The sequence below is a fragment of the Taudactylus pleione genome, unplaced genomic scaffold (genome assembly GCF_031769625.1).
Source record: "Taudactylus pleione unplaced genomic scaffold, aTauple2 ptg001907l, whole genome shotgun sequence".
Taxonomy (NCBI): domain Eukaryota; kingdom Metazoa; phylum Chordata; class Amphibia; order Anura; family Myobatrachidae; genus Taudactylus; species Taudactylus pleione.
In genome coordinates this window covers 182,758-201,992 of record NW_028286304.1, presented here as the reverse complement: position 1 = coordinate 201,992, position 19,235 = coordinate 182,758, and the positions used below count along the sequence as shown (strand labels likewise).

Genomic DNA, 19,235 nt, shown 5'->3' with positions numbered 1-19,235 from the left:
ATAATAGGGACAGATACTGGGAGGAGGGAAGTGGTACTGTACAGCAGGTATACATACACCTATAATAGGGACAGATACTGGGAGGAGGGAAGTGGTACTGTACAGCAGAAAGATATGAGAGGGTAGGGGCAGCTGCCTTCCTGTAATACAGTGGTTCTCAAACTCGGTCCTCAGAACCCCACACAGGTCACGTTTTCCAGGTCACCCAGCAGGGGCACAGGTGTATTCATTACTCACTGACACATTTTAAAAGATTCACAGGGGGAACTAATTATTCAACTTGTGATTCTATGAGGAGACCTGGAAAACATGCGCTGTTTGGGGTCCTGAGGACCGAGTTTGAGAACCTGGGCTGTAATATACTTAATATCTTCCAGGCCCACAACAAAGATGGCGGCGTGTACACTTCCGGCTTTATTTCCGGAGGTGCTGGTGACGGATGGCGGTCCCCCTGAGTGGATGACATCACGCGCGGGAAGGAGACCGGTGCGGGGTCACGTGTGGCTGGCGGCCCGTGGACGCGCAGTACCGGGAGGAGGCCCCTCTGTGTGACCGGCAGGGGAATCCGGTGAGTGATTGTACCTTCCCGGCATGCACCGCGCGGCTTCTCCTCAGCGCTCATACTCCGCTCCCACCGTCACCGAGCACCTCTGTCCTACCCCACCAGGGGGGGCAATAGCCGTGTCCTACCCCACCAGGGGGGGCAATAGCCGTGTCCTACCCCACCAGGGGGGGCAATAGCTCTGTCCTACCCCACCAGGGGGTGCAATAGCCGTGTCCTACCCCACCAGGGGGGGCCATAGCGGTGTCCTACCCACCAGGGGGGCCATAGCGGTGTCCTACCCCTCCAGGGAGGGCCATAGCGGTGTCCTACGCCACCAGGGGGGGGCCATAGCGGTGTCCTACCCCTCCAGGGAGGGCCATAGCGGTGTCCTACGCCACCAGGGGGGGCCATAGCGGTGTCCTACCCCACCAGGGGGGCCATAGCGGTGTCCTACCCCACCAGGGAGGGCCATAGCGGTGTCCTACCCCACCAGGGAGGGCCATAGCGGTGTCCTACCCCACCAGGGAGGGCCATAGCGGTGTCCTACCCCACCAGGGGGGGGCCATAGCGGTGTCCTACCCCACCAGGGGGGGGCCATAGCGGTGTCCTACCCCACCAGGGGGGGGCCATAGCGGTGTCCTACCCCACCAGGGGGGGGCCATAGCGGTGTCCTACCCCACCAGGGGGGGGCAAAATCCCACACCCGTGCCCCAAAACATAGTATGCAACACCACAGTGCCCCCAATTCATAGTATGCCACTTCTCAGTGCTCCCAGTACATAGTATGGCACTTCTCATTGTCTATGCATACTATGTACATAGTATGCCACACCACAGTGCCCCAATACATAGTATGCCACATCACAGTGCCCCAATACATAGTATGACACATCTGTATCTATACATACTATGTACATAGTATGCCACACCCCAGTGCCCCAATACTTAGTATGTTACATCTCAGTGTCTAGAATACTATGTACATAGTTTGATACACCACAGTGTCTACACATACTATGTACATAGTATGCCACACCACAGTGCCCCAATACATAGTATGCCACACCACAGTGCCCCAATACATAGTATGACACATCTGTGTCTATACATACTATGTACATAGTATGCCACACCCCAGTGCCCCAATACTTAGTATGTTACATCTCAGTGTCTAGAATACTATGTACATAGTTTGATACACCACAGTGTCTACACATACTATGTACATAGTATGCCACACCACAGTGCCCCAATACATAGTATGCCACACCACAGTGCCCCAATACGTAGTATGCCACACTACAGTGCCCCAATACGTAGTATGCCACACTACAGTGCCCCAATACGTAGTATGCCACACCACAGTGACCCAGTACGTAGTATGCCACACCAGTGCCCCCAATACCTTGTATGCCACGCCACAGTGCCCCAATACATAGTATGCCACACCACTGTGCTCCCAATACATAATATGCCACATCTGTATCTATACATACTTTGTACATGGCATGCCACACCACAGTGCCCCAATACCTAGTATGCCACACCACAGTGCCCCAATACCTAGTATGCCACACCACAGTGCCCCAATACCTAGTATGCCACACCACCGTGCTCCCAATACCTAGTATGCCATACCACCGTGCTCCCAATACATAATATGCCACATCTGTATCTATACATACTATGTACATGGCATGCCACACCACTGTGCCCCAACACCTAGTATGCCACACCACTGTGCCCCAATACCTAGTATGCCACACCACAGTGCCCCAATACCTAGTATGCCACACCACAGTGCCCCAATACCTAGTATGCCACACCACAGTGCCCCAATACATAGTATGCCACACCACCGTGCTCCCAATACATAATATGCCACATCTGTATCTATACATACTATGTACATAGTATGCCACACTACAGTGCCCCAATACATAGTATGCCACACTACAGTGCCCCAATACATAGTATGCCACACTACAGTGCCCCAATACGTAGTATGCCACACTACAGTGCTCCAATACGTAGTATGCCACACCACAGTGCTCCAATACGTAGTATGCCACACCACAGTGCCCCAATACGTAGTATGCCACACCACAGTGACCCATTACGTAGTATGCCACACCAGTGCCCCAATACCTAGTATGCCATGCCACAGTGCTCCAATACCTAGTATGCCACACCACTGTGCTCCCAATACATAATATGCCACATCTGTATCTATACATACTATGTACATGGCATGCCACACCACAGTGCCCCAATACCTAGTATGCCACACCACAGTGACCCAATGCGTAGTATGCCACACCACAGTGCCCCAATACATGGTATGCCACAGTACCCCATAATATACTATGCCCCCCTAACAGTGTGCCCCCTATACATAGTATGCCACACTAAATTGTATAGGGAGGTAAGGCCGCCTGGGATCTGAGTCACCAGCAGAATGACTTGGCTGGGTCGCATTGACTGCATAGTTGGGCGAGTGACTTATTTATAGCTGGGCAGCTGCAGGACTATCGGGGGGGGGGGGGGGGGGGAGATGATGTGGTGCACATTCTAGTGAAGGTGTCTGACATGGTCTATAAATGAATCATGGGAGCTGGTCTACAGCAGCCCCTGCCCGCTCTTCCCCGCTGTTGCTGCTGGAGAGTGTAGATTTGTGCTCTGCAGGTAGAGCCCCTGCAGTATGAGCAGTCCAGGGCCAGCTCCCCACAGTCCAGCAGCACTTTGTCTGAGTGACTGGCACACAGCAGGTCTCCATAGCCCCAGCATGCCTGGGACTCTGCTGTCGTCATCAGGGGCCCAGCTCCGTCCTCTTCTTAGGGACCTGGCAGAATGGAGTATGGAGGCAGCTGGCGCTAAAGCTATAAGTGTGTCTACTCTAATCAGCGCTGCTGCTGCTCCTTCAGGACCAGCGCAAATTTGGTGCCAACCAGTAGTGTACTAGCCAATCACAGAATGGGTGGGTCCTCATTTTGTGTGACTACACTGGATGCAATACTCATGTGGTCTATGGTGGACAACGGAGCTTAGTGTAAAGATAACCTCACTCTCGTCACTGACGGGCCAGGGTTTCTGCAAATCCCTCGCCAGCTGTCATTTCTTAGCCGCCCTGGCTTTGTCAAGCCCTGCTGTATTGTAATGTTCATTCTAGCACCTGTCACAGCTCATGCAGTTCCTCTTTCCTGCCTGGGGTGTCGCTCTCTGCTCTGGTGCTTCCAGCACACTAAGGTCTGTATCTGAGCAGTTTGTTTCATCTACTGAGTGTGCTAGAAGCACCAGAGCAAAGAGCGACACCCCCAGGCAGGAAAGAGGAACTGCACGGGCTGTGACAGGTGCAGGGTGCTAGAATGAAGACTAGTATTGTATTATTTCATATGTAGATTTATTGTTCACTCCTGTGCTGTATCAGCCCCTTTACGTTATTACCCAGTCTTGTTCTATTACGGTTTATTCCCAATTGTAGAGCGCTACAGATTATGCTGGCGCTATATAACTAACTGATCATCATTTTACAGTGCTGTTTTATATCATCCTTGTACTGTTTTACATTATATAGTGCATTGTTGTTTGGTTCCTGTGCTATACTGATATATATAAGGAAAGTACGTCAGTCACTCCTGTGCTATACTGATATATATATAAGGAAAGTACGTCAGTCACTCCTGTGCTATACTGATATATATATAAGGAAAGTACGTCAGTCACTCCTGTGCTATACTGATATATATATAAGGAAAGTACGTCAGTCACTCCTGTGCTATACTGATATATATAAGGAAAGTACGTCAGTCACTCCTGTGCTATACTGATATATATAAGGAAAGTACGTCAGTCACTCCTGTGCTATACTGATATATATAAGGAAAGTACGTCAGTCACTCCTGTGCTATACTGATATATATAAGGAAAGTACGTCAGTCACTCCTGTGCTATACTGATATATATATAAGGAAAGTACGTCAGTCACTCCTGTGCTATACTGATATATATAAGGAAAGTACGTCAGTCACTCCTGTGCTATACTGATATATATATAAGGAAAGTACGTCAGTCACTCCTGTGCTATACTGATATATATATAAGGAAAGTACGTCAGTCACTCCTGTGCTATACTGATATATATATAAGGAAAGTACGTCAGTCACTCCTGTGCTATACTGATATATATATAAGGAAAGTACGTCAGTCACTCCTGTGCTATACTGATATATATATAAGGAAAGTACGTCAGTCACTCCTGTGCTATACTGATATATATATAAGGAAAGTACGTCAGTCACTCCTGTGCTATACTGATATATATAAGGAAAGTACGTCAGTCACTCCTGTGCTATACTGATATATATATAAGGAAAGTACGTCAGTCACTCCTGTGCTATACTGATATATATATAAGGAAAGTACGTCAGTCACTCCTGTGCTATACTGATATATATATAAGGAAAGTACGTCAGTCACTCCTGTGCTATACTGATATATATAAGGAAAGTACGTCAGTCACTCCTGTGCTATACTGATATATATATAAGGAAAGTACGTCAGTCACTCCTGTGCTATACTGATATATATATAAGGAAAGTACGTCAGTCACTCCTGTGCTATACTGATATATATAAGGAAAGTACGTCAGTCACTCCTGTGCTATACTGATATATATAAGGAAAGTACGTCAGTCACTCCTGTGCTATACTGATATATATAAGGAAAGTACGTCAGTCACTCCTGTGCTATACTGATATATATATAAGGAAAGTACGTCAGTCACTCCTGTGCTATACTGATATATATATAAGGAAAGTACGTCAGTCACTCCTGTGCTATACTGATATATATAAGGAAAGTACGTCAGTCACTCCTGTGCTATACTGATATATATATAAGGAAAGTACGTCAGTCACTCCTGTGCTATACTGATATATATATAAGGAAAGTACGTCAGTCACTCCTGTGCTATACTGATATATATATAAGGAAAGTACGTCAGTCACTCCTGTGCTATACTGATATATATAAGGAAAGTACGTCAGTCACTCCTGTGCTATACTGATATATATAAGGAAAGTACGTCAGTCACTCCTGTGCTATACTGATATATATATAAGGAAAGTACGTCAGTCACTCCTGTGCTATACTGATATATATATAAGGAAAGTACGTCAGTCACTCCTGTGCTATACTGATATATATATAAGGAAAGTACGTCAGTCACTCCTGTGCTATACTGATATATATAAGGAAAGTACGTCAGTCACTCCTGTGCTATACTGATATATATATAAGGAAAGTACGTCAGTCACTCCTGTGCTATACTGATATATATAAGGAAAGTACGTCAGTCACTCCTGTGCTATACTGATATATATAAGGAAAGTACGTCAGTCACTCCTGTGCTATACTGATATATATAAGGAAAGTACGTCAGTCACTCCTGTGCTATACTGATATATATAAGGAAAGTACGTCAGTCACTCCTGTGCTATACTGATATATATATAAGGAAAGTACGTCAGTCACTCCTGTGCTATACTGATATATATATAAGGAAAGTACGTCAGTCACTCCTGTGCTATACTGATATATATAAGGAAAGTACGTCAGTCACTCCTGTGCTATACTGATATATATATAAGGAAAGTACGTCAGTCACTCCTGTGCTATACTGATATATATAAGGAAAGTACGTCAGTCACTCCTGTGCTATACTGATATATATATAAGGAAAGTACGTCAGTCACTCCTGTGCTATACTGATATATATATAAGGAAAGTACGTCAGTCACTCCTGTGCTATACTGATATATATATAAGGAAAGTACGTCAGTCACTCCTGTGCTATACTGATATATATATAAGGAAAGTACGTCAGTCACTCCTGTGCTATACTGATATATATAAGGAAAGTACGTCAGTCACTCCTGTGCTATACTGATATATATAAGGAAAGTACGTCAGTCACTCCTGTGCTATACTGATATATATATAAGGAAAGTACGTCAGTCACTCCTGTGCTATACTGATATATATATAAGGAAAGTACGTCAGTCACTCCTGTGCTATACTGATATATATAAGGAAAGTACGTCAGTCACTCCTGTGCTATACTGATATATATATAAGGAAAGTACGTCAGTCACTCCTGTGCTATACTGATATATATATAAGGAAAGTACGTCAGTCACTCCTGTGCTATACTGATATATATATAAGGAAAGTACGTCAGTCACTCCTGTGCTATACTGATATATATAAGGAAAGTACGTCAGTCACTCCTGTGCTATACTGATATATATAAGGAAAGTACGTCAGTCACTCCTGTGCTATACTGATATATATATAAGGAAAGTACGTCAGTCACTCCTGTGCTATACTGATATATATATAAGGAAAGTACGTCAGTCACTCCTGTGCTATACTGATATATATATAAGGAAAGTACGTCAGTCACTCCTGTGCTATACTGATATATATAAGGAAAGTACGTCAGTCACTCCTGTGCTATACTGATATATATATAAGGAAAGTACGTCAGTCACTCCTGTGCTATACTGATATATATAAGGAAAGTACGTCAGTCACTCCTGTGCTATACTGATATATATAAGGAAAGTACGTCAGTCACTCCTGTGCTATACTGATATATATAAGGAAAGTACGTCAGTCACTCCTGTGCTATACTGATATATATAAGGAAAGTACGTCAGTCACTCCTGTGCTATACTGATATATATATAAGGAAAGTACGTCAGTCACTCCTGTGCTATACTGATATATATATAAGGAAAGTACGTCAGTCACTCCTGTGCTATACTGATATATATAAGGAAAGTACGTCAGTCACTCCTGTGCTATACTGATATATATATAAGGAAAGTACGTCAGTCACTCCTGTGCTATACTGATATATATAAGGAAAGTACGTCAGTCACTCCTGTGCTATACTGATATATATATAAGGAAAGTACGTCAGTCACTCCTGTGCTATACTGATATATATATAAGGAAAGTACGTCAGTCACTCCTGTGCTATACTGATATATATATAAGGAAAGTACGTCAGTCACTCCTGTGCTATACTGATATATATATAAGGAAAGTACGTCAGTCACTCCTGTGCTATACTGATATATATAAGGAAAGTACGTCAGTCACTCCTGTGCTATACTGATATATATATAAGGAAAGTACGTCAGTCACTCCTGTGCTATACTGATATATATAAGGAAAGTACGTCAGTCACTCCTGTGCTATACTGATATATATATAAGGAAAGTACGTCAGTCACTCCTGTGCTATACTGATATATATAAGGAAAGTACGTCAGTCACTCCTGTGCTATACTGATATATATAAGGAAAGTACGTCAGTCACTCCTGTGCTATACTGATATATATAAGGAAAGTACGTCAGTCACTCCTGTGCTATACTGATATATATAAGGAAAGTACGTCAGTCACTCCTGTGCTATACTGATATATATAAGGAAAGTACGTCAGTCACTCCTGTGCTATACTGATATATATAAGGAAAGTACGTCAGTCACTCCTGTGCTATACTGATATATATAAGGAAAGTACGTCAGTCACTCCTGTGCTATACTGATATATATAAGGAAAGTACGTCAGTCACTCCTGTGCTATACTGATATATATAAGGAAAGTACGTCAGTCACTCCTGTGCTATACTGATATATATATAAGGAAAGTACGTCAGTCACTCCTGTGCTATACTGATATATATAAGGAAAGTACGTCAGTCACTCCTGTGCTATACTGATATATATATAAGGAAAGTACGTCAGTCACTCCTGTGCTATACTGATATATATATAAGGAAAGTACGTCAGTCACTCCTGTGCTATACTGATATATATATAAGGAAAGTACGTCAGTCACTCCTGTGCTATACTGATATATATATAAGGAAAGTACGTCAGTCACTCCTGTGCTATACTGATATATATAAGGAAAGTACGTCAGTCACTCCTGTGCTATACTGATATATATATAAGGAAAGTACGTCAGTCACTCCTGTGCTATACTGATATATATATAAGGAAAGTACGTCAGTCACTCCTGTGCTATACTGATATATATAAGGAAAGTACGTCAGTCACTCCTGTGCTATACTGATATATATATAAGGAAAGTACGTCAGTCACTCCTGTGCTATACTGATATATATATAAGGAAAGTACGTCAGTCACTCCTGTGCTATACTGATATATATATAAGGAAAGTACGTCAGTCACTCCTGTGCTATACTGATATATATATAAGGAAAGTACGTCAGTCACTCCTGTGCTATACTGATATATATATAAGGAAAGTACGTCAGTCACTCCTGTGCTATACTGATATATATAAGGAAAGTACGTCAGTCACTCCTGTGCTATACTGATATATATATAAGGAAAGTACGTCAGTCACTCCTGTGCTATACTGATATATATAAGGAAAGTACGTCAGTCACTCCTGTGCTATACTGATATATATAAGGAAAGTACGTCAGTCACTCCTGTGCTATACTGATATATATAAGGAAAGTACGTCAGTCACTCCTGTGCTATACTGATATATATATAAGGAAAGTACGTCAGTCACTCCTGTGCTATACTGATATATATATAAGGAAAGTACGTCAGTCACTCCTGTGCTATACTGATATATATATAAGGAAAGTACGTCAGTCACTCCTGTGCTATACTGATATATATATAAGGAAAGTACGTCAGTCACTCCTGTGCTATACTGATATATATAAGGAAAGTACGTCAGTCACTCCTGTGCTATACTGATATATATATAAGGAAAGTACGTCAGTCACTCCTGTGCTATACTGATATATATATAAGGAAAGTACGTCAGTCACTCCTGTGCTATACTGATATATATATAAGGAAAGTACGTCAGTCACTCCTGTGCTATACTGATATATATAAGGAAAGTACGTCAGTCACTCCTGTGCTATACTGATATATATAAGGAAAGTACGTCAGTCACTCCTGTGCTATACTGATATATATATAAGGAAAGTACGTCAGTCACTCCTGTGCTATACTGATATATATATAAGGAAAGTACGTCAGTCACTCCTGTGCTATACTGATATATATAAGGAAAGTACGTCAGTCACTCCTGTGCTATACTGATATATATATAAGGAAAGTACGTCAGTCACTCCTGTGCTATACTGATATATATAAGGAAAGTACGTCAGTCACTCCTGTGCTATACTGATATATATATAAGGAAAGTACGTCAGTCACTCCTGTGCTATACTGATATATATATAAGGAAAGTACGTCAGTCACTCCTGTGCTATACTGATATATATAAGGAAAGTACGTCAGTCACTCCTGTGCTATACTGATATATATATAAGGAAAGTACGTCAGTCACTCCTGTGCTATACTGATATATATAAGGAAAGTACGTCAGTCACTCCTGTGCTATACTGATATATATAAGGAAAGTACGTCAGTCACTCCTGTGCTATACTGATATATATAAGGAAAGTACGTCAGTCACTCCTGTGCTATACTGATATATATAAGGAAAGTACGTCAGTCACTCCTGTGCTATACTGATATATATAAGGAAAGTACGTCAGTCACTCCTGTGCTATACTGATATATATATAAGGAAAGTACGTCAGTCACTCCTGTGCTATACTGATATATATATAAGGAAAGTACGTCAGTCACTCCTGTGCTATACTGATATATATAAGGAAAGTACGTCAGTCACTCCTGTGCTATACTGATATATATATAAGGAAAGTACGTCAGTCACTCCTGTGCTATACTGATATATATAAGGAAAGTACGTCAGTCACTCCTGTGCTATACTGATATATATAAGGAAAGTACGTCAGTCACTCCTGTGCTATACTGATATATATATAAGGAAAGTACGTCAGTCACTCCTGTGCTATACTGATATATATAAGGAAAGTATGTCAGTCACTCCTGTGCTATACTGATATATATAAGGAAAGTACGTCAGTCACTCCTGTGCTATACTGATATATATATAAGGAAAGTACGTCAGTCACTCCTGTGCTATACTGATATATATATAAGGAAAGTACGTCAGTCACTCCTGTGCTATACTGATATATATAAGGAAAGTACGTCAGTCACTCCTGTGCTATACTGATATATATATAAGGAAAGTACGTCAGTCACTCCTGTGCTATACTGATATATATATAAGGAAAGTACGTCAGTCACTCCTGTGCTATACTGATATATATATAAGGAAAGTACGTCAGTCACTCCTGTGCTATACTGATATATATATAAGGAAAGTACGTCAGTCACTCCTGTGCTATACTGATATATATATAAGGAAAGTACGTCAGTCACTCCTGTGCTATACTGATATATATAAGGAAAGTACGTCAGTCACTCCTGTGCTATACTGATATATATAAGGAAAGTACGTCAGTCACTCCTGTGCTATACTGATATATATAAGGAAAGTACGTCAGTCACTCCTGTGCTATACTGATATATATAAGGAAAGTACGTCAGTCACTCCTGTGCTATACTGATATATATATAAGGAAAGTACGTCAGTCACTCCTGTGCTATACTGATATATATATAAGGAAAGTACGTCAGTCACTCCTGTGCTATACTGATATATATATAAGGAAAGTACGTCAGTCACTCCTGTGCTATACTGATATATATATAAGGAAAGTACGTCAGTCACTCCTGTGCTATACTGATATATATAAGGAAAGTACGTCAGTCACTCCTGTGCTATACTGATATATATAAGGAAAGTACGTCAGTCACTCCTGTGCTATACTGATATATATAAGGAAAGTACGTCAGTCACTCCTGTGCTATACTGATATATATAAGGAAAGTACGTCAGTCACTCCTGTGCTATACTGATATATATATAAGGAAAGTACGTCAGTCACTCCTGTGCTATACTGATATATATAAGGAAAGTACGTCAGTCACTCCTGTGCTATACTGATATATATATAAGGAAAGTACGTCAGTCACTCCTGTGCTATACTGATATATATAAGGAAAGTACGTCAGTCACTCCTGTGCTATACTGATATATATAAGGAAAGTACGTCAGTCACTCCTGTGCTATACTGATATATATATAAGGAAAGTACGTCAGTCACTCCTGTGCTATACTGATATATATAAGGAAAGTACGTCAGTCACTCCTGTGCTATACTGATATATATAAGGAAAGTACGTCAGTCACTCCTGTGCTATACTGATATATATATAAGGAAAGTACGTCAGTCACTCCTGTGCTATACTGATATATATATAAGGAAAGTACGTCAGTCACTCCTGTGCTATACTGATATATATATATATAAGGAAAGTACGTCAGTCACTCCTGTGCTATACTGATATATATAAGGAAAGTACGTCAGTCACTCCTGTGCTATACTGATATATATATATAAGGAAAGTACGTCAGTCACTCCTGTGCTATACTGATATATATAAGGAAAGTACGTCAGTCACTCCTGTGCTATACTGATATATATATATAAGGAAAGTACGTCAGTCACTCCTGTGCTATACTGATATATATAAGGAAAGTACGTCAGTCACTCCTGTGCTATACTGATATATATATAAGGAAAGTACGTCAGTCACTCCTGTGCTATACTGATATATATAAGGAAAGTACGTCAGTCACTCCTGTGCTATACTGATATATATAAGGAAAGTACGTCAGTCACTCCTGTGCTATACTGATATATATATAAGGAAAGTACGTCAGTCACTCCTGTGCTATACTGATATATATAAGGAAAGTACGTCAGTCACTCCTGTGCTATACTGATATATATATAAGGAAAGTACGTCAGTCACTCCTGTGCTATACTGATATATATATAAGGAAAGTACGTCAGTCACTCCTGTGCTATACTGATATATATATAAGGAAAGTACGTCAGTCACTCCTGTGCTATACTGATATATATAAGGAAAGTACGTCAGTCACTCCTGTGCTATACTGATATATATAAGGAAAGTACGTCAGTCACTCCTGTGCTATACTGATATATATAAGGAAAGTACGTCAGTCACTCCTGTGCTATACTGATATATATAAGGAAAGTACGTCAGTCACTCCTGTGCTATACTGATATATATAAGGAAAGTACGTCAGTCACTCCTGTGCTATACTGATATATATAAGGAAAGTACGTCAGTCACTCCTGTGCTATACTGATATATATAAGGAAAGTACGTCAGTCACTCCTGTGCTATACTGATATATATAAGGAAAGTACGTCAGTCACTCCTGTGCTATACTGATATATATATAAGGAAAGTACGTCAGTCACTCCTGTGCTATACTGATATATATAAGGAAAGTACGTCAGTCACTCCTGTGCTATACTGATATATATAAGGAAAGTACGTCAGTCACTCCTGTGCTATACTGATATATATAAGGAAAGTACGTCAGTCACTCCTGTGCTATACTGATATATATATAAGGAAAGTACGTCAGTCACTCCTGTGCTATACTGATATATATATAAGGAAAGTACGTCAGTCACTCCTGTGCTATACTGATATATATATAAGGAAAGTACGTCAGTCACTCCTGTGCTATACTGATATATATAAGGAAAGTACGTCAGTCACTCCTGTGCTATACTGATATATATAAGGAAAGTACGTCAGTCACTCCTGTGCTATACTGATATATATATAAGGAAAGTACGTCAGTCACTCCTGTGCTATACTGATATATATAAGGAAAGTACGTCAGTCACTCCTGTGCTATACTGATATATATATAAGGAAAGTACGTCAGTCACTCCTGTGCTATACTGATATATATAAGGAAAGTACGTCAGTCACTCCTGTGCTATACTGATATATATAAGGAAAGTACGTCAGTCACTCCTGTGCTATACTGATATATATAAGGAAAGTACGTCAGTCACTCCTGTGCTATACTGATATATATATAAGGAAAGTACGTCAGTCACTCCTGTGCTATACTGATATATATATAAGGAAAGTACGTCAGTCACTCCTGTGCTATACTGATATATATAAGGAAAGTACGTCAGTCACTCCTGTGCTATACTGATATATATATAAGGAAAGTACGTCAGTCACTCCTGTGCTATACTGATATATATAAGGAAAGTACGTCAGTCACTCCTGTGCTATACTGATATATATAAGGAAAGTACGTCAGTCACTCCTGTGCTTTACTGATATATATATAAGGAAAGTACGTCAGTCACTCCTGTGCTATACTGATATATATATAAGGAAAGTACGTCAGTCACTCCTGTGCTATACTGATATATATATAAGGAAAGTACGTCAGTCACTCCTGTGCTATACTGATATATATATAAGGAAAGTACGTCAGTCACTCCTGTGCTATACTGATATATATAAGGAAAGTACGTCAGTCACTCCTGTGCTATACTGATATATATAAGGAAAGTACGTCAGTCACTCCTGTGCTATACTGATATATATAAGGAAAGTACGTCAGTCACTCCTGTGCTATACTGATATATATATAAGGAAAGTACGTCAGTCACTCCTGTGCTATACTGATATATATAAGGAAAGTACGTCAGTCACTCCTGTGCTATACTGATATATATATAAGGAAAGTACGTCAGTCACTCCTGTGCTATACTGATATATATAAGGAAAGTACGTCAGTCACTCCTGTGCTATACTGATATATATAAGGAAAGAACGTCAGTCAGTCACTCCTGTACTCCTGTGTGCAGTAAGGGAGGGTTAGGCTGCGGGATGGGGGGTTAGGATGCAGGAAGGGAGGGTTAGGCTGCGGGATGGGGGGTTAGGCTGCGGGAAAGGAAGGGTTAGGCTGCGGAATGGGGGGTTTGGATGCGGAATGGGGGGTTAGGATGCAGGGAGGGAGGGTTAGGATGCAGGTGGGGAGGGTTAGGGTTAAGATGGCTGCCTGGTATAGGATATAGGTACACTAGCAGTGTAATAGCAGCCGGCTGCCTGGTATAGGATATAGGTGTAATAGCAGTGTAATAGCAGCCGGCTGCCTGGTATAGGATATAGGTGTAATAGCAGTGTAATAGCAGCCGGCTGCCTGGTATAGGATATAGGTACACTAGCAGTGTAATAGTAGCCGGCTGCCTGGTATAGGATATAGGTACACTAGCGGTGTAATAGCAGCCGGCTGCCTGGTATAGGATATAGGTATACTAGCAGTGTAATAGCAGCCGGCTGCCTGGTATAGGATATAGGTGTAATAGCAGCCGGCTGCCTGGTATAGGATATAAGTGTAATAGCAGCCGGCTGCCTGGTATAGGTATACTAGCGGTGTAATAGCAGCCGGCTGCCTGGTATAGGATATAGGTATACTAGCGGTGTAATAGCAGCCGGCTGCCTGGTATAGTATATAGGTATACTAGCGGTGTAATAGCAGCCGGCTGCCTTGTATAGGATATAGGTACACTAGCGGTGTAATAGCAGCCGGCTGCCTGGTATAGGATATAGGTGTAATAGCGGTCTAATAGCAGCCGGCTGCCTGGTATAGGATATAGGTACACTAGCAGTGTAATAGCAGCCGGCTGTCTGGTATAGGATATAGGTATACTAGCAGTGTAATAGCAGCCGGCTGCCTGGTATAGGATATAGGTACACTAGCGGTGTAATAGCAGCCGGCTGCCTGGTATAGGATATAGGTGTAATAGCGGTGTAATAGCAGCCGGCTGCCTGGTATAGGATATAGGTGTAATAGCGGTCTAATAGCAGCCGGCTGCCTGGTATAGTATATAGGTGTAATAGCGGTGTAATAGCAGCCGGCTGCCTGGTATAGTATATAGGTGTAATAGCGGTCTAATAGCAGCCGGCTGCCTGGTATAGGATATAGGTGTAATAGCGGTCTAATAGCAGCCGGCTGCCTGGTATAGTATATAGGTGTAATAGCAGTGTAATAGCAGCCGGCTGCCTGGTATAGGATATAGGTACACTAGCAGTGTAATAGCAGCCGGCTGCCTGGTATAGTATATAGGTACACTAGCAGTGTAATAGTAGCCGGCTGCCTGGTATAGGATATAGGTATACTAGCAGTGTAATAGTAGCCGGCTGCCTGGTATAGTATATAGGTACACTAGCAGTGTAATAGTAGCCGGCTGCCTGGTATAGGATATAGGTATACTAGCAGTGTAATAGCAGCCGGCTGCCTAGTATAGGATATAGGTGTAATAGCAGCCGGCTGCCTGTATAGGATATAGGGACACTAGCGGTGTAATAGCAGCCGGCTGCCTGGTATAGGATATAGGTGTTATAGCAGCCGGCTGCCTGGTATAGTATATAGGTATACTAGCGGTGTAATAGCAGCCGGCTGCCTGGTATAGGATACAGGTGTAATAGCAATGTAATAGCAGCCGGCTGCCTGGTATAGTATATAGGTGTAATAGCAGCCGGCTGCCTTGTATAGGATATAGGTTCACTAGCAGTGTAATAGCAGCCGGCTGCCTGGTATAGGATATAGGTTCACTAGCAGTGTAATAGCAGCCGGCTGCCTGGTATAGGATATAGGTGTAATAGCAGTGTAATAGCAGCCGGCTGCCTGGTATAGGATATAGGTGTAATAGCAGTGTAATAGCAGCCGGGTGCCTGGTATAGGATATAGGTGTAATAGCAGCCGGCTGCCTGGTATAGGATATAGGTATACTAGCAGTGTAATAGCAGCCGGCTGCCTGGTATAGGATATAGGTACACTAGCGGTGTAATAGCAGTCGGCTGCCTGGTATAGGATATAGTTGTAATAGCAGCCGGCTGCCTGGTATAGGATATAGGTGTAATAGCAGCCGGCTGCCTGGTATAGGATATAGGTACACTAGCAGTGTAATAGCAGCCGGCTGCCTGGTATAGGATATAGGTGTAATAGCAGCCGGCTGCCTGGTATAGGATATAGGTATACTAGCAGTGTAATAGCAGCCGGCTGCCTGGTATAGTATATAGGTATACTAGCGGTGTAATAGCAGCCGGCTGCCTGGTATAGGATATAGGTATACTAGCGGTGTAATAGCAGTCGGCTGCCTGGTATAGGATATAGGTGTAATAGCAGTGTAATAGCAGCCGGCTGCCTGGTATAGGATATAGGTGTAATAGCAGTGTAATAGCAGCCGGCTGCCTGGTATAGGATATAGGTGTAATAGCAGCCGGCTGCCTGGTATAGGATATAGGTACACTAGCAGTGTAATAGCAGCCGGCTGCCTGGTATAGGATATAGGTGTAATAGCAGTGTAATAGCAGCCGGCTGCCTGGTATAGGATATAGGTGTAATAGCAGCCGGCTGCCTGGTATAGGATATAGGTGTAATAGCAGCCGGCTGCCTGGTATAGGATATAGGTGTAATAGCAGTGTAATAGCAGCCGGTTGCCTGGTATAGGATATAAGTGTAATAGCAGCCGGCTGCCTGGTATAGGATATAGGTGTAATAGCAGCCGGCTGCCTGGTATAGGATATAGGTGTAATAGCAGTGTAATAGCAGCCGGCTGCCTGGTATAGGATATAGGTGTAATAGCAGTGTAATAGCAGCCGGCTGCCTGGTATAGGATATAGGTGTAATAGCAGTGTAATAGCAGCCGGCTGCCTGGTGTAGGATATAGGTATACTAGCAGTGTAATAGCAGCCGGCTGCCTGGTATAGTATATAGGTGTAATAGCAGTGTAATAGCAGCCGGCTGCCTGGTATAGGATATAGGTGTAATAGCAGTGTAATAGCAGCCGGCTGCCTGGTATAGGATATAGGTACACTAGCAGTGTAATAGCAGCCGGCTGCCTGGTATAGGATATAGGTACACTAGCAGTGTAATAGCAGCCGGCTGCCTGGTATAGGATATAGGTACACTAGCAGTGTAACAGCAGCCGGCTGCCTGGTTTAGGATATAGGTGTAATAGCAGCCGGCTACCTGGTATAGTATATAGGTATAATAGCAGCCGGCTGCCTGGTATAGCATATAGGTGTAATAGCAGTGTAATAGCAGCCGGCTGCCTGGTATAGGATATAGGTATACTAGCAGTGTAATAGCAGCCGGCTGCCTGGTATAGGATATAGGTACACTAGCAGTGTAATAGCAGCCGGCTGCCTGGTATAGGATATAGGTATACTAGCAGTGTAATAGCAGCCGGCTGCCTGGTATAGTATATAGGTACACTAGCGGTGTAATAGCAGCCGGCTGCCTGGTATAGGATATAGGTGTAATAGCAGTGTAATAGCAGCCGGCTGCCTGGTATAGTATATAGGTGTAATAGCAGTGTAATAGCAGCCGGCTGCCTGGTATAGGATATAGGTGTAATAGCGGTGTAATAGCAGCCGGCTGCCTGGTATAGGATATAGGTGTAATAGCAGTGTAATAGCAGCCGTCTGCCTGATATAGTATATAGGTACACTAGCAGTGTAATAGCAGCCGGCTGCCTGGTATAGTATATAGGTACACTAGCAGTGTAATAGCAGCCGGCTGCCTGGTATAGGATATAGGTGTAATAGCAGCCGGCTGCCTGGTATAGGATATAGGTTCACTAGCAGTGTAATAGCAGCCGGCTGCCTGGTATAGGATATAGGTATACTAGCAGTGTAATAGCAGCCGGCTGCCTGGTATAGGATATAGGTATACTAGCAGTGTAATAGCAGCCGGCTGCCTGGTATAGGATATAAGTATACTAGCAGTGTAATAGCAGCCGGCTGCCTGGTATAGGATATAGGTGTAATAGCAGTGTAATAGCAGCCGGCTGCCTGGTATAGGATATAGGGACACTAGCGGTGTAATAGCAGCCGGCTGCCTGGTATAGGATATAGGTGTAATAGCAGTGTAATAGCAGCCGGCTGCCTGGTATAGGATATAGGTGTAATAGCAGTGTAATAGCAGCCGGCTGCCTGGTATAGGATATAGGGACACTAGCGGTGTAATAGCAGCCGGCTGCCTGGTATAGGATATAGGTGTAATAGCAGCCGGCTGCCTGGTATAGGATATAGGTATACTAGCAGTGTAATAGCAGCCGGCTGCCTGGTTTAGGATATAGGTGTAATAGCGGTGTAATAGCAGCCGGCTGCCTGGTATAGGATATAGGTACACTAGCAGTGTAATAGCAGCTGGCTGCCTGGTATAGGATATAGGTATACTAGCAGTGTAATAGCAGCCGGCTGCCTGGTATAGTATATAGGTATACTAGCAGTGTAATAGCAGCCGGCTGCCTGGTATAGTATATAGGTGTAATAGCAGTGTAATAGCAGCCGGCTGCCTGGTATAGGATATAGGTGTAATAGCAGTGTAATAGCAGCCGGCTGCCTGGTATAGTATATAGGTACACTAGCAGTGTAATAGCAGCCGGCTGCCTGGTATAGGATATAGGTGTAATAGCAGCCGGCTGCCTGGTATAGGATATAGGTACACTAGCAGTGTAATAGCAGCCGGCTGCCTGGTATAGGATATAGGTATACTAGCAGTGTAATAGCAGCCGGCTGCCTGGTATAGGATATAGGTATACTAGCAGTGTAATAGCAGCCGGCTGCCTGGTATAGGATATAAGTATACTAGCAGTGTAATAGCAGCCGGCTGCCTGGTATAGGATATAGGTGTAATAGCAGTGTAATAGCAGCCGGCTGCCTGGTATAGGATATAGGGACACTAGCGGTGTAATA

General features: G+C 42.8%; 1 protein-coding gene across 2 annotated transcripts in view; it reads left to right on the top strand.

Annotated features, from left to right (window-relative positions):
• Positions 1-423: 423 nt before the first annotated feature.
• ASH1L (ASH1 like histone lysine methyltransferase) overlaps positions 424-19,235 on the top strand; it is a 168,510-nt gene continuing 149,698 nt past the window's right edge. Inside the window, exon 1 of one of the 2 annotated variants that reach the window (XM_088465203.1) lies at positions 424-568. The gene's annotated coding sequence lies outside the window, so the exon portion shown is untranslated. The remainder of the gene's footprint in view (positions 569-19,235) is intronic. The other variant, XM_088465205.1, reaches the window with a different exon arrangement.